The sequence below is a fragment of the Ranitomeya imitator genome, chromosome 6, assembly GCF_032444005.1.
Source record: "Ranitomeya imitator isolate aRanImi1 chromosome 6, aRanImi1.pri, whole genome shotgun sequence".
NCBI classification, from domain to species: Eukaryota; Metazoa; Chordata; class Amphibia; order Anura; family Dendrobatidae; genus Ranitomeya; species Ranitomeya imitator.
In genome coordinates, this window is record NC_091287.1 from 76,975,408 (window position 1) to 76,987,877 (window position 12,470).

The following is a 12,470-nucleotide window of genomic DNA, read 5'->3' on the forward strand; positions in this document are numbered from 1 at the left end:
TCCTATATACAGTATGAACCACCACACAGCCTCCTATATACAGTATGAGCCACCACACAGCCCCCTATATACAGTATAAGCCACCACACAGCCTCCTATATACAGTATGAGCCCCCTAATATACAGTATGAATCCACACATGCCCCTATATTCAGTATGTGATCCACATAGCCCCCTATATTCAGTAAGAGGCCTCACAGCCTCCTCTATACAGTAGGCATCTACACATAGCTCCTATATACAATATGAGCCACCATACAGCCCCCTATATACAGTATGAGCCACCACACAGCCCCCTATATACAGTATGAGCCACCACACAGCCCCTATATACTGATGAGCCACCACAGCCCCCTATATACAGTATGAGCCACCACACCCAGCCCCCTATATACAGTTTTGAGCCACCACACAGCCCCCTTTATACAGTAGGAGCCACCACACAGCCCCCTTTTTACAGTAGGAGCCACCACACAGCCCCCTATATACTGATGAGCCCACACACAGCCCCTATATACAGTAGGAGCCCCCTAATATACAGTATGAATCCACACATGCCCCTATATTCAGTATGTGACCCACATAGCCCCCTATATTCAGTAAGAGGCCTCACAGCCTCCTCTATACACTAGGCGTCTACACATAGCTCCTATATACAGTATGAGCCACCACATAGACCTGTCACGGGGTTACCACAACAGAGCGGAGCCAGAAACCCACACCATTTGGTGGTTCCTACTCCACCGCTGAGAAGAAGCACTTCTCCAGTGTATTAAATGTGTTTATTTCTTTCAGCAGAACAGGGGTTAATCGGTCATGTTGGAAATTCCTGCATTTAGCTGTGCTCGGTTAGCCACTCCTCTCCTATAAAATTTGGGTTCTATTACCTAGTCCTTGTCTACTATTGCTGCAAGACATAGGAGTGGGAGAAGTTGGTTTGAGGAGTGCTGGAGGAGTTAGGGTGCATGTCCACTGTCCGGATTGATGGCGCTTTGGACGGAGGGGAAAACCCGTTCCACCCAAGCGCCGCCCCCTTCTGTACGTGCGGTGATTCCAGATAGGTTCATTGCACAAATCCAGAATCGCCGCACCATAGACTATCTGACGAAGGCAGACGCCGAAACGCGCGTCGGGGCACGGCACATCCTAAGGACTATCTCCTCATACAGCAGGTAAATACCAGGTGGCTTTTTCTTTTCAATTGTTTTTTTGTCAGTACATTGGTGTACATTACACTGGCTCCACTATGATCACAATGTTATACATTAATCTGTTTTAGCATTGGTCTTTGTTATCAGGTTTTCTTGTCACTCCACTAATTATGCACATGCACTTTACTAATGTATATAGGTTCTGGTATTTCTTCTAATTACATCTTTATGGCATATATACATAGATATGCATATATATGTTGAATTTCCATTGTGGCTATACTTATTATTTATGATTGCCATTTGTATGTCCCCGGTGTAGTGCCTATTTCTGGTATTTTTTCCACTCTACCACATCACCAAATATTTTAATAAATTTTGTTATATATACCTTACATTGGAATTTGTTTCGGGTTTTTTCTTTGTACTTTCTGTTTGAGTTACCGATTTGTCTATTATATATCCTATTGGTGCACATTGGTGGTGATAGTTCCCTCCTTTACATGATTTGTTTATGTGTACCGTGCCTTGAGTTTTCTATATTTAATCATTGTTGAACCACATGGATGCAGTCCTTCAAGCTCATGGAAGTCACGCAAAATATTAAATATGACTAATAGCACCACAGCTTCATTCACCAATGTTATGCAACATATACTGTATATGTATTTTAAGTTCATTAATTGTTTGAATATCTCATTACTTTCTGTGGGCGACAAAACTTTTGTCTTGCCAAAATCTGACCATTCTGTGTCCATTAACTGATCAATATTTCTGCATTGATGCCAATTTATTTTCTTAACCTAAACCACATTTCGGAGGGTTTCAGCTTTCAAAAGAATAATTTCTACAACCAATGGATGAATTTAACGTCAGGTTATAAGCTTTTATGTACATAACATGGATAAGCGGCATAACTTCTGTCAGGGAGTGTAGATGTACCTTTTCTGGGCAGCTGTGGGCTGCTATTTTTAGGCTGGGGGTCAATATCCATGGCCCCCTACAAGCTTCAGAATACCAGCCCCCAGCTGTCTGCTTTAACAAGGCTGGTTGTCAAATGCGGGGAACCTCACACTTTTTTTTAATTTATTTAAATAATTCAAAATAAACAGCGTGGGGACCCCTCTATTCTTGATAACCAGACATGCTAATGCTGACAGCTGAGGGTTTCAGCCCCCAGCTGTCAGTTTTGCCTGGCTGGTTATCAAATAGAGGGGAACCAACGCAGTTTTTTTTAAATTATTTATTTATTTAGAATGCAGGCGCTAGCTGATGAATAGTCCCATCAGCCACCGCCTGCGCTCATTGTTATTAGCGGCAGCAGGCGTAGTCTAATGGGAGCAGTAAATCAGCCTGCACTAGTGACCGCAGATAAACTTCATACCTCTGATTACAGCTGTGGGCTGTCAAATGACAGTGTGGGAACCGCGGCTGTCTGACCGGCGGTAATGATTTTACCGCCAATCAGAAGCAGTGTTTGTCGCGCTGTCATGAACCAGAAAAGACTACATTCAACCGTCCCAAGTAAAAATCAAAATACTAAATTTTATATAAAAAAAAAAAAAAACATACAGAAAGGAGGAAACAGGAGCTATGCACATGTGCGAGAGGACAAACAGGGCGCAAAGCAAGGGGGCATAGATATATCATACAATATTTAGCATCATCGAAAATGATGATGTGTAAATATAATACATGGTCAAACGTCCTGCACTACAAGCAAGTGGTAAGGTATCATGATGAATGATAGCCACAGATGAATGTGTAGAACAAAAATTGTTAGACACCTATAAAAGGTAAGTGTGCTGTATATATACCTGAAATGAATGCCAGTGCGGAGAGGGGTCCCCAGATGCTTGTGCGGCCGCCCCAATGCGTGTTTTAGACCAGCCTTCATGAGGCTGCATAATAAGGTGAGGGGGGGGGAGTTTAAAAAGGAGATCCAAACTAATCATATGGAGCCGCAAACCGGAAATGACACATGTCGTAATGTAATGGCAACTAGGTAGCACTAGAAGGTACGGTATATAATGGGCAATACACTGTGATGGATACGTTAATACATACAGTATACAGTGGGGAAAATAAGAATAAGTATTTGACACACTGCAGATTTTGCAAGTTTTCCCACCTACAAAGAACGGAGAGGTCTGCACTTTTTAATCGTAGGTACACTTCAATTGTGAGACAGAATCTAAAAATAATGGGCTTTTTAAAATGTTTTTATCATACCTTTTGTCTGTAGTTTTGCATTAACAAAATTCGCTATTTTTTTTAAAAAAAAGAAATCCCTGTATTTTGCATATTCCTTCTTTTTCATTGCTCCCCACCTGGTTGTAGTGCATGATGTTTGACCATTGTAGTGCAGCGGGGTTGGTGCAGTGCAACAGATAGGCGGGGACCACAGAAAAGTTCAAAGCAAATGTCTTTTAATGTCCAAAGAAACTCACAACTGGAAAACAAAGTGTCCTCCAGATCGCAGCCGGAGCGTCAAGACAGGCTGTATCAGAGACCGGTTGCCGTGGGCGACTGAACCGCGGTGTCACACTGAGGGGTGCCAGGCCTTTTGGCTTTGCTTGGCTCTGTGTTACTTCACACAAACTGAATCTTGCAAACCAAGACTGACACACCCAACTGCAGGTTTAAATGGAATCTGTGTCCATGGGCCACTTTGTAAGACCCGGTCTGGAGGACGCAAACTGCTCCACTACCATCCTGTAGATCGCTCCAAAAACAAAAGCCCTTAAAGGGACACTGTCACCTGAATTTGGAGGGAACAATCTTCAGCCATGGAGGTGGGGTTTTTGGGTGTTTGATTCACCCTTTCCTTACCCGCTGCCTGCAATATTGGATTGAAGTTCATTCTCTGTCCTCCATAGTACACGCCTGCGCAAGGCAAGATTGCCTTGTGCAGGCATGTACTACGGAGGACATAGAATAAACTTCAATCCAATATTGCAGGCAACAGGCAGCCAGCGGGTAAGGAAAGGGTGAATCAAAAACCCCAAAACCCCGCCTCCATGGATGAAGATTGTTCCCTCCAAATTCAGGTGACAGTGTCCCTTTAAAGGGCTTTTCTAAATAACTTGACTTACTTTTATTTTCCACTGTAACCACAGCTATATCTGTGATTGCAATGCACTACAGTGGGTTTAATATGTTTCTATTCAGGGGGATACATATCGATCCTCACATTTGATCCCCCTCACTGCCTCACACCATGTATTATATTTTCACATCATCAGTTTCAATTATACCAAATAGTGTATATGATATTGTGAAATAGCGCTTACTGCATGTGTTGGGGGACACTCGTTTAGGCTAGGTTCACATTGTGTTAGTGCGGAATGCGCTAACGCAATGTCCAAAAAGGGATTGCATTTAGCGATCCCGCTAGCGCAGATGCCCGATCTGCGCTAGCGAAGAACAGACCCTGAACGCTGCAAGCAGCGTTCGAGGTCTGTCCGAAAATAATGGGACATCGCTGACGCATGCCAAAAAAGGCATACGTTAGCGATGCGTTAGTTACATTGCGGTCAATGGGTGCGCTAACGGATCGGTTACATAGCGTTAATTGCACCAATTGCGCCATGTAACGGATTCTGTTAGCGGACACCCACTAATGCAATGTGAACCCAGCCTTAGCAACGGGATTCAATCACACAGGCACGTTATTCCACATAAGCAGTCTATTTTAGTTTATTCAGACATCATAAACCACACCGTAGGCCATGTTGCACATCACATGCCTACACATAGTCCATTACACTTCATGGAACACAATAGGCACCAACCGACAGCATTATGTTGCAGTCTCTAAACATGCTGGACCTTACTCCGTCCAGTTACCATGGGTGACCGCACAGTTCATTAACTGACTACCTGTCAGTGCACACAGTTCCCCATACTCTGGGTTACCTTCCAGGAGCTCCTGCTCCATGCGCTGACTCCTGTCAGTACTCTCCCAGGGAAGCTGCCGAACTGGGATCACCGTCCCGGACAATGCCTTGCTCACTAGGCCACCTGACAGTCCAGATCCTCAGACGGGCTGTAGCTCCCCCAATGCAGTGCCATCACAGACTCCGCATACACACCTTCCCATTAGCGCTTCAGGAAGTCCTACTCCCAGGACTTCCAACACAGGTTGTGCTATTCAGGAAGTCCTACTCCCAGGACTTCCAACACAGGCCTTCAGATCCAAGGCCTCAGTGCGCTATTCAGGGATCCGATCCTACTCCCAGGATCTCCCAACACAGGCCTTCAGATCCAAGGCCTCTCAGTGCGCTATTCAGGGATCCGATCCTACTCCCAGGATCTCCCAACACAGGCCTTCAGATCCAAGGCTTCTGAGTGCGCTATTCAGAGACCCGATCCTACTCCCAGGATCTTCCAACACACAAGTCTCTCAGTGTGCTATTCAGCGATCCAGTCAACACACAGGACCTCCCAACACACAAGCTGTCCAGGACCTATACACTGTCTACCACAGAGACCATGTGACCACACCATGGTCACATTATGTACCTGTAACCACTCCCATAGGTGGGGTGTGTGTGTGGTTAGACAGACCCACCCAGCTCTCCGACTAACCCTGCAAGCCTCCCTTTACAAACTATACAAATACTTGTGGGACTACAGGTCCCAGAACAACATTACTTCAGGCTTACAGCGCAGACTCCCTCTGCAACACATACCAGCCATTTACAATCACGCCGGACACTGTTTCATTATCACCATTACAGATACGCCTCCATGCGTATCCTGAGTGGCACACACACAGCGCCCCCTAGCTGTAGCATGGGTCACTGCATCACAATATATACAGTAACCCTTGCTTTGTGCCTTTTGTCCTCTCACTTGTGTGCATAGCTCCTGTTTCCTTCATCCTGCATACGGTATTTAACATTTTGTATTTTGATATTTACTTGGGATGTTTGATCGTCTTTTTTTCTCGTGCTTATATGTATTTCTAAGACAATTTGTCCCCATTTGTATTAACATGTCAAGACTACTATATACTGTTTTATTTACCAGGAGAGCGTATTTTCAAATCTGCAGTGTGTGAATTATTATCAGCATTTTTGCAGTGTTTCCCCCATTCAAATTAATGGGAAAGAATACAAATGCAGGTAAAAATGTGCCAAAAATGCACTTTTATGTAGCATTTTTCCTTCCAACACTGTTTTTTTGCTGCACCAACAACTGCTGCAAATACCATGTGCACAGACCCTTACATTTTATAGTTGTACATCAGGACAATGAATGGTATCTATCGCTCTGTATCTATGTGTGCAGTACATACACATACTGCAAATAGGAAGAAGTTAGAGATTTTTGTCTTGCAAAACAGGAAACACAGGTTAGTGCAGTAGTTCCCAGTTACTGACTGAATAAAATTAGTAAGAATACATCAAGTGTAGAGAATCTTGGAGATGGGTAGTTTTTTTTTTTTTTTGTGGGAAATATTGGGAATATGTAATTTTGTAAAATGCAAGACGCTACTACATACCTACTCCTCCAAGTCCAGGGGTTCTTTTCAGTCAGTTTGCTTGTTGCCCATGTGCACCTAGGCAGCATGTATCCAATAAAAACCAGCAAGCCTCTGCACACCAACAATTTTTCAAGTTTAACATAGATTGACGGTCCAAGTGAAAAAAATAATTACCGTAGTTTGATTCCTTTTATGGACCAAACGTAAATGCACTATGGGAAACAATGAGCCGGTGACCGGACCGGGACTGGACCATTATTCTTCTCAAGCAGCCATCTGAACCAAGATTTAGGCAATGTGCACACGTTCAGGAATGTCTGCAGAATTTTTCTGAACAAAACCGGACTCTTTCTTTAGGAAATCCGCATGCGTTTTTATCGTTTTTGCTCGTTTTTTGTGGATTTTTTGCTTTTTTCCCCCAGAGCTTCCCAATGTAATAATATAGCGGCGAAAACGCAAAAAATCCGCAAAATTAATGAACATGCTGCATTGTTTACCACGATGCGTTTTTTTGCAGAAAAAAGCGCAGCATGTGCACAAAAATTGCGGAATGCATTGAAATGATGGGATGCTTAATGTAAGCGTTTTTTCAGCGGAAAATGGCAGAAAAAAACGTGAAAAATCCATGAACGTGTGCACATAGCCTTTGGGTCGTTCACATGAACTTTGTTTCAGTCCGTGTTTTATCCTCGTGCACAACTGATCACACTCTTACCAATTTTGTCAATGTGCTGGGGCACAAGTGATTTTCCACAAGGACCCAAAACTATTGTTAATGGCTGACTGCTCCTGCCTTTTCCAGGATGTGGACTAACCCTTAGAGCTGTATATGGATCCAGTCACGGTTGTAACTAACGCCTATTTTTATGAAAGTACTATGTTTTTGTTATTCCTGTTTTGTGTCATTTGGATGTACATTACCCCTATAAGAGTGATACGTTGTGCCATGATTACTGTGAGCTTCCTTCTTGTTATGTGACATTACAAAGCTGCAGTCTTGTCTTTGGTTTTTAATAACACATGACTGTACAAAAATTCCTTTCATGTCCATGAGGAAATTTTCTATAATGAGGAAATAAAGCGAAAAACTCCATTGAGAACATATTTATGGGCTTCCCGCCCCATCCTCCCTCCATACACACCCCGATGATGTCATGTATAAACTGGCCACAGTTAGGGTTCACTAACTTATTTTTGTCCGTGTGCTGTGCATGTGGAGGACGGACAGAGCGCGATGACCAGCGTTAGCTTATGTGCCAATGCATATGGGCTATTCCTCACAAGGACCACAAGTCCGTGTGGAAAAAAAAAAAAAAAAATTGCAGCACACTTTAGTCTGGTCCAATTTACAGAACAAACAGGCAGATCCAGCTCCTGTCCAGACGGGCACCCGAACTGCCCACAACGACAGTCACATCCACAATCTACTGATATAAGGAGAGTACAAAAGTCTAAGCTGTAAGGCTACGTTCACATTAGCGTTGTGCGGGGCAGCATCGGCGATGCAACGCACAACGCATGCAAAAACGCATGCACAACGCAGCTTTTTGTGACGCATGCGTTCATTTTTGCACGATTTTTGGCGCAGAAAAAACTGCATCATGCAGCGTTTTCTGCGCCCTGACAGTTGTACCAAAATGACGCATGCGTCACAAAACGCAAGGCAACGCATGTCCATGCGCCCTCCATGTTAAATATAGGGGCGCCCGACACTGCCCCGCACAACGCTAATGTGAACTTAGCCTAAAAGGTACAAAAAACCATTAACACTAAAAAAAAACTTTAAAAGTTCCAAATTAATTTTTATTTTTGGCCTGGCAATAACTAAGAACAGAATAAACAGTATTTTTCTTTTGCTTCAACATACAATGTAACAGTCTTGAAAATAGTGATCTCTGTGCACTGAACATATCATCATCGGTCCACAGGAGCCCAAACAGGTCAGGAAACTGAAATAAGATTCAGAAATTAAAGGATTTGTCTCAGTCTATCCTTGAACTGTCAATAATATTCAAGAGCGCACCGCCACCAGAGAGAGAAAGAAGGCAGGAGGCCGAGGAGCGGTGCACTCCTCAAAATAGGCACTTGAAACAACTCCTTTCATATCTCAAGAAGAACGGTTTATACCATAACCTTGCCTTGTGCAGGCATGTACTATGGAGGACAGAGAATGAACTTCAATCCAATATTGCAGCCAGCATGCAGCCAGCGGGTAAGGAAAGGGTGAATCAAAAACCCAAAAACCCTGCCTCCATGGCTGAAGATTGTTCCCTCCAAATTCAGGTGACAGTGTCCCTTTAAGTGCAAACATTTATTAAATGACCTCTAATGCATACATCAGCAGGTGCCATTTAAGCAATTTTAAGTATTTACAAAAGATAGGATTGAGGTTTCTTGGTCAGGCACCAAGTGGTCTAATCAACAACTTTTTCTGGCACTAAAATGCTATAGGCAATACCCCAACAAAATTGCTAGTGCCTCTGCTGAGGAGATGCTCTTATTTAAAGGTTTTTTCTACAAAAGAACATTTATCACCTAATCAAAGAGTATGTGATAAATCTTATATATTTAGGGGCCCCATGATCACTATTACAGGGGGCCGCAAGTTCCATATTACTCTTTAGTAGAACATCTGGAGTGTGGAGGATTTTATTTTAATTCTGAAGCTACATGTCATTAGAAGACATCCACCTGATTAGATTGCAGCGGTTCTCACGTCTTCCATTCTATGTTATGTTATGATTACATCTTATTCCTATTCCTGTGTCTTTCTGGAGTTGGGATACGTATACAGTATTGCATTGTCCTGGCCATATCGTACGCTGCAGTCACATATTTTTATTTCGAGAAAAGTAGAAATCTATTCCTCTATTCTTGTGCTGTTTTGGAGTGTGTGATGGTCCTTTTCCTGTCCTAGATGATGCTGCACCACCAGCCTGAGAAGAAAAAAAAAGTAGTTATATAGATATAAACCAAAAAAATATCCGCATAGTATTTTTAAAATTTAAAATTAAATATTTTTCATGTCTTCTCAAAGACCCGTTAGGGCAGACACATGAGCGATTCTCTATTTGAAATGTGCGCAGAATTCTGGGCAAACAGCAGAAGAGCAATAGTGTTACTTATATATGGAACAGTTCGTTATAGTTAACGAGGTCAAGTAAAAATGAAACAGACTCAACTTAGAGACCCAGTTGTTTGGAAGCTCCTTCATTTTTCTTTGTCAAATTATATTGCACATATGAAGTCTCTATATCAAATTTTAAATGGAGCTAATCCTATGACTCTTGATGCAGCTGAAAGGGCGAAACCCAGAGTTAGGCAGGACACTGAGCAGATTTTATTCTCAAATTGAGTAAGTTTTACACTATGTTTTGGCTACTCTAATTTATAGAAAATCACACTGTTTGTTGGGAGAGGAACTTCCTGGGTGTTGAGAATAAGTGCAAAGTGCAAAGCAATACAGCATCTATCCTAATGGATGAAGTCTAATTAGACAAACTTACTGGACAAAGCAGTAATACAAAATTTGCTGAGTTCTGAAGTTATTTTTATAATATATAATTAATTATTATCTAATAATTTATAATACCATTCAGACTGTGATAGAGTTAACCCAATTTCGATGTTTGATTAGGTACCAAACAGTGGCATCTGTCACCCATAGGCTAATACGGGATCTGACAACATATACAGTGGGGCAAAAAAGTATTTAGTCAGTCAGCAATAGTGCAAGTTCCACCACTTAAAAAGATGAGAGGCGTCTGTAATTTACATCATAGGTAGACCTCAACTATGGGAGACAAACTGAGGAAAAAAAATCCCGAAAATCACATTGTCTATTTTTTTAACATTTTATTTGCATATTATGGTGGAAAATAAGTATTTGGTCAGAAACAAAATTTCATCTCAATACTTTGTAATATATCCTTTGTTGGCAATGACAGAGGTCAAACGTTTTCTGTAAGTCTTCACAAGGTTGCCACACACTGTTGGTATGTTGGCCCATTCCTCCATGCAGATCTCCTCTAGAGCAGTGATGTTTTTGGCTTTTCGCTTGGCAACACGGACTTTCAACTCCCTCCAAAGGTTTTCTATAGGGTTGAGATCTGGAAACTGGCTAGGCCACTCCAGGACCTTGAAATGCTTCTTACGAAGCCACTCCTTCATTGCCCTGGCGGTGTGCTTTGGATCATTGTCATGTTGAAAGACCCAGCCACGTTTCATCTTCAATGCCCTTGCTGATGGAAGGAGGTTTGCACTCAAAATCTCACGATACATGGCCCCATTCATTCTTTCATGTACCCGGATCAGTCGTCCTGGCCCCTTTGCAGAGAAACAGCCCCAAAGCATGAGGTTTCCACCACCATGCTTTACAGTAGGTATGGTGTTTGATGGATGCAACTCAGTATTCTTTTTCCTCCAAACACGACAAGTTGTGTTTCTACCAAACAGTTCCAGTTTGGTTTCATCAGACCATAGGACATTCTCCCAAAACTCCTCTGGATCATCCAAATGCTCTCTAGCAAACTTCAGATGGGCCCGGACATGTACTGGCTTAAGCAGTGGGACACGTCTGGCACTGCAGGATCTGAGTCCATGGTGGCGTAGTGTGTTACTTATGGTAGGCCTTGTTACATTGGTCCCAGCTCTCTGCAGTTCATTCACTAGGTCCCCCCGCGTGGTTCTGGGATTTTTGCTCACCATTCTTGTGATCATTCTGACCCCACGGGGTGGGATTTTGCGTGGAGCCCCAGATCGAGGGAGATTATCAGTGGTCTTGTATGTCTTCCATTTTCTAATTATTGCTCCCACTGTTGATTTCTTCACTCCAAGCTGGTTGGCTATTGCAGATTCAGTCTTCCCAGCCTGGTGCAGGGCTACAATTTTGTTTCTGGTGTCCTTTGACAGCTCTTTGGTCTTCACCATAGTGGAGTTTGGAGTCAGACTGTTTGAGGGTGTGCACAGGTGTCTTTTTATACTGATAACAAGTTTAAACAGGTGCCGTTACTACAGGTAATGAATGGAGGAAAGAGGAGACTCTTAAAGAGGAAGTTACAGGTCTGTGAGAGCCAGAAATCTTGATTGTTTGTTTCTGACCAAATACTTATTTTCCACCATAATATGCAAAAAAAATGATAACAAAACAGACAATGTGATTTTCTGGATTTTTTTTTCTCAGTTTTTCTCCCATAGTTGAGGTCTACCTATGATGTAAATTACAGATGCCTCTCATCTTTTTAACTGGTGGAACTTGCACTATTGCTGACTGACTAAATACTTTTTTGCCCCACTGTACATTATAAGCTTTGTATTGATTTACCATTTATCTCGTTAAGGACCGAGTACGTTAATGACCGACCCTCATTTTTGTAAATCTGACCGGTGTCACTTTATGTGGTAATAACTCTGGAACGTTTAAACAGATCCCACTGATTCTGAGACAGGTTTTTTGTGACATATTGCGGCGGTAAAATTTGTTTGATATGACTTGTTTTTATTTGTGAAGATATTGGAAATCTGGCAAAAAATTTTCTAACCTTTAATTCTTATGTTTTTATACCAGAGAGTTATGACACCCAAAATAAATAGTTAATGAAAAACATTTACCACATTTCTACTTGACATCAATACATTTTTTTTTATTAAGAAGTTAGAAGAGTGTTAAAGGTTGACCAGCAATTTCTAATTTTTACAAAAAATTAAAAAAATTTTTTTTTTAAGGAACCACATAACATTTGAAGTGATTTTGGGGGCCTCTATGACAGAAAATACTCAAAAGTGACAGCATTCTCAACCTGCAACCCTCAGGTGCTCAAAAACTGCAG

At 42.2% G+C, this 12,470-nt stretch overlaps 1 protein-coding gene across 2 annotated transcripts in view; it reads right to left on the reverse strand.

The window, feature by feature from the left end:
- Positions 1-8,423: 8,423 nt before the first annotated feature.
- LOC138641955 (cryptochrome DASH-like) overlaps positions 8,424-12,470 on the reverse strand; it is a 39,713-nt gene continuing 35,666 nt past the window's right edge. For both annotated transcript variants that reach the window (XM_069729794.1, XM_069729795.1), the window contains exon 14: positions 8,424-9,578. The gene's annotated coding sequence lies outside the window, so the exon portion shown is untranslated. The remainder of the gene's footprint in view (positions 9,579-12,470) is intronic.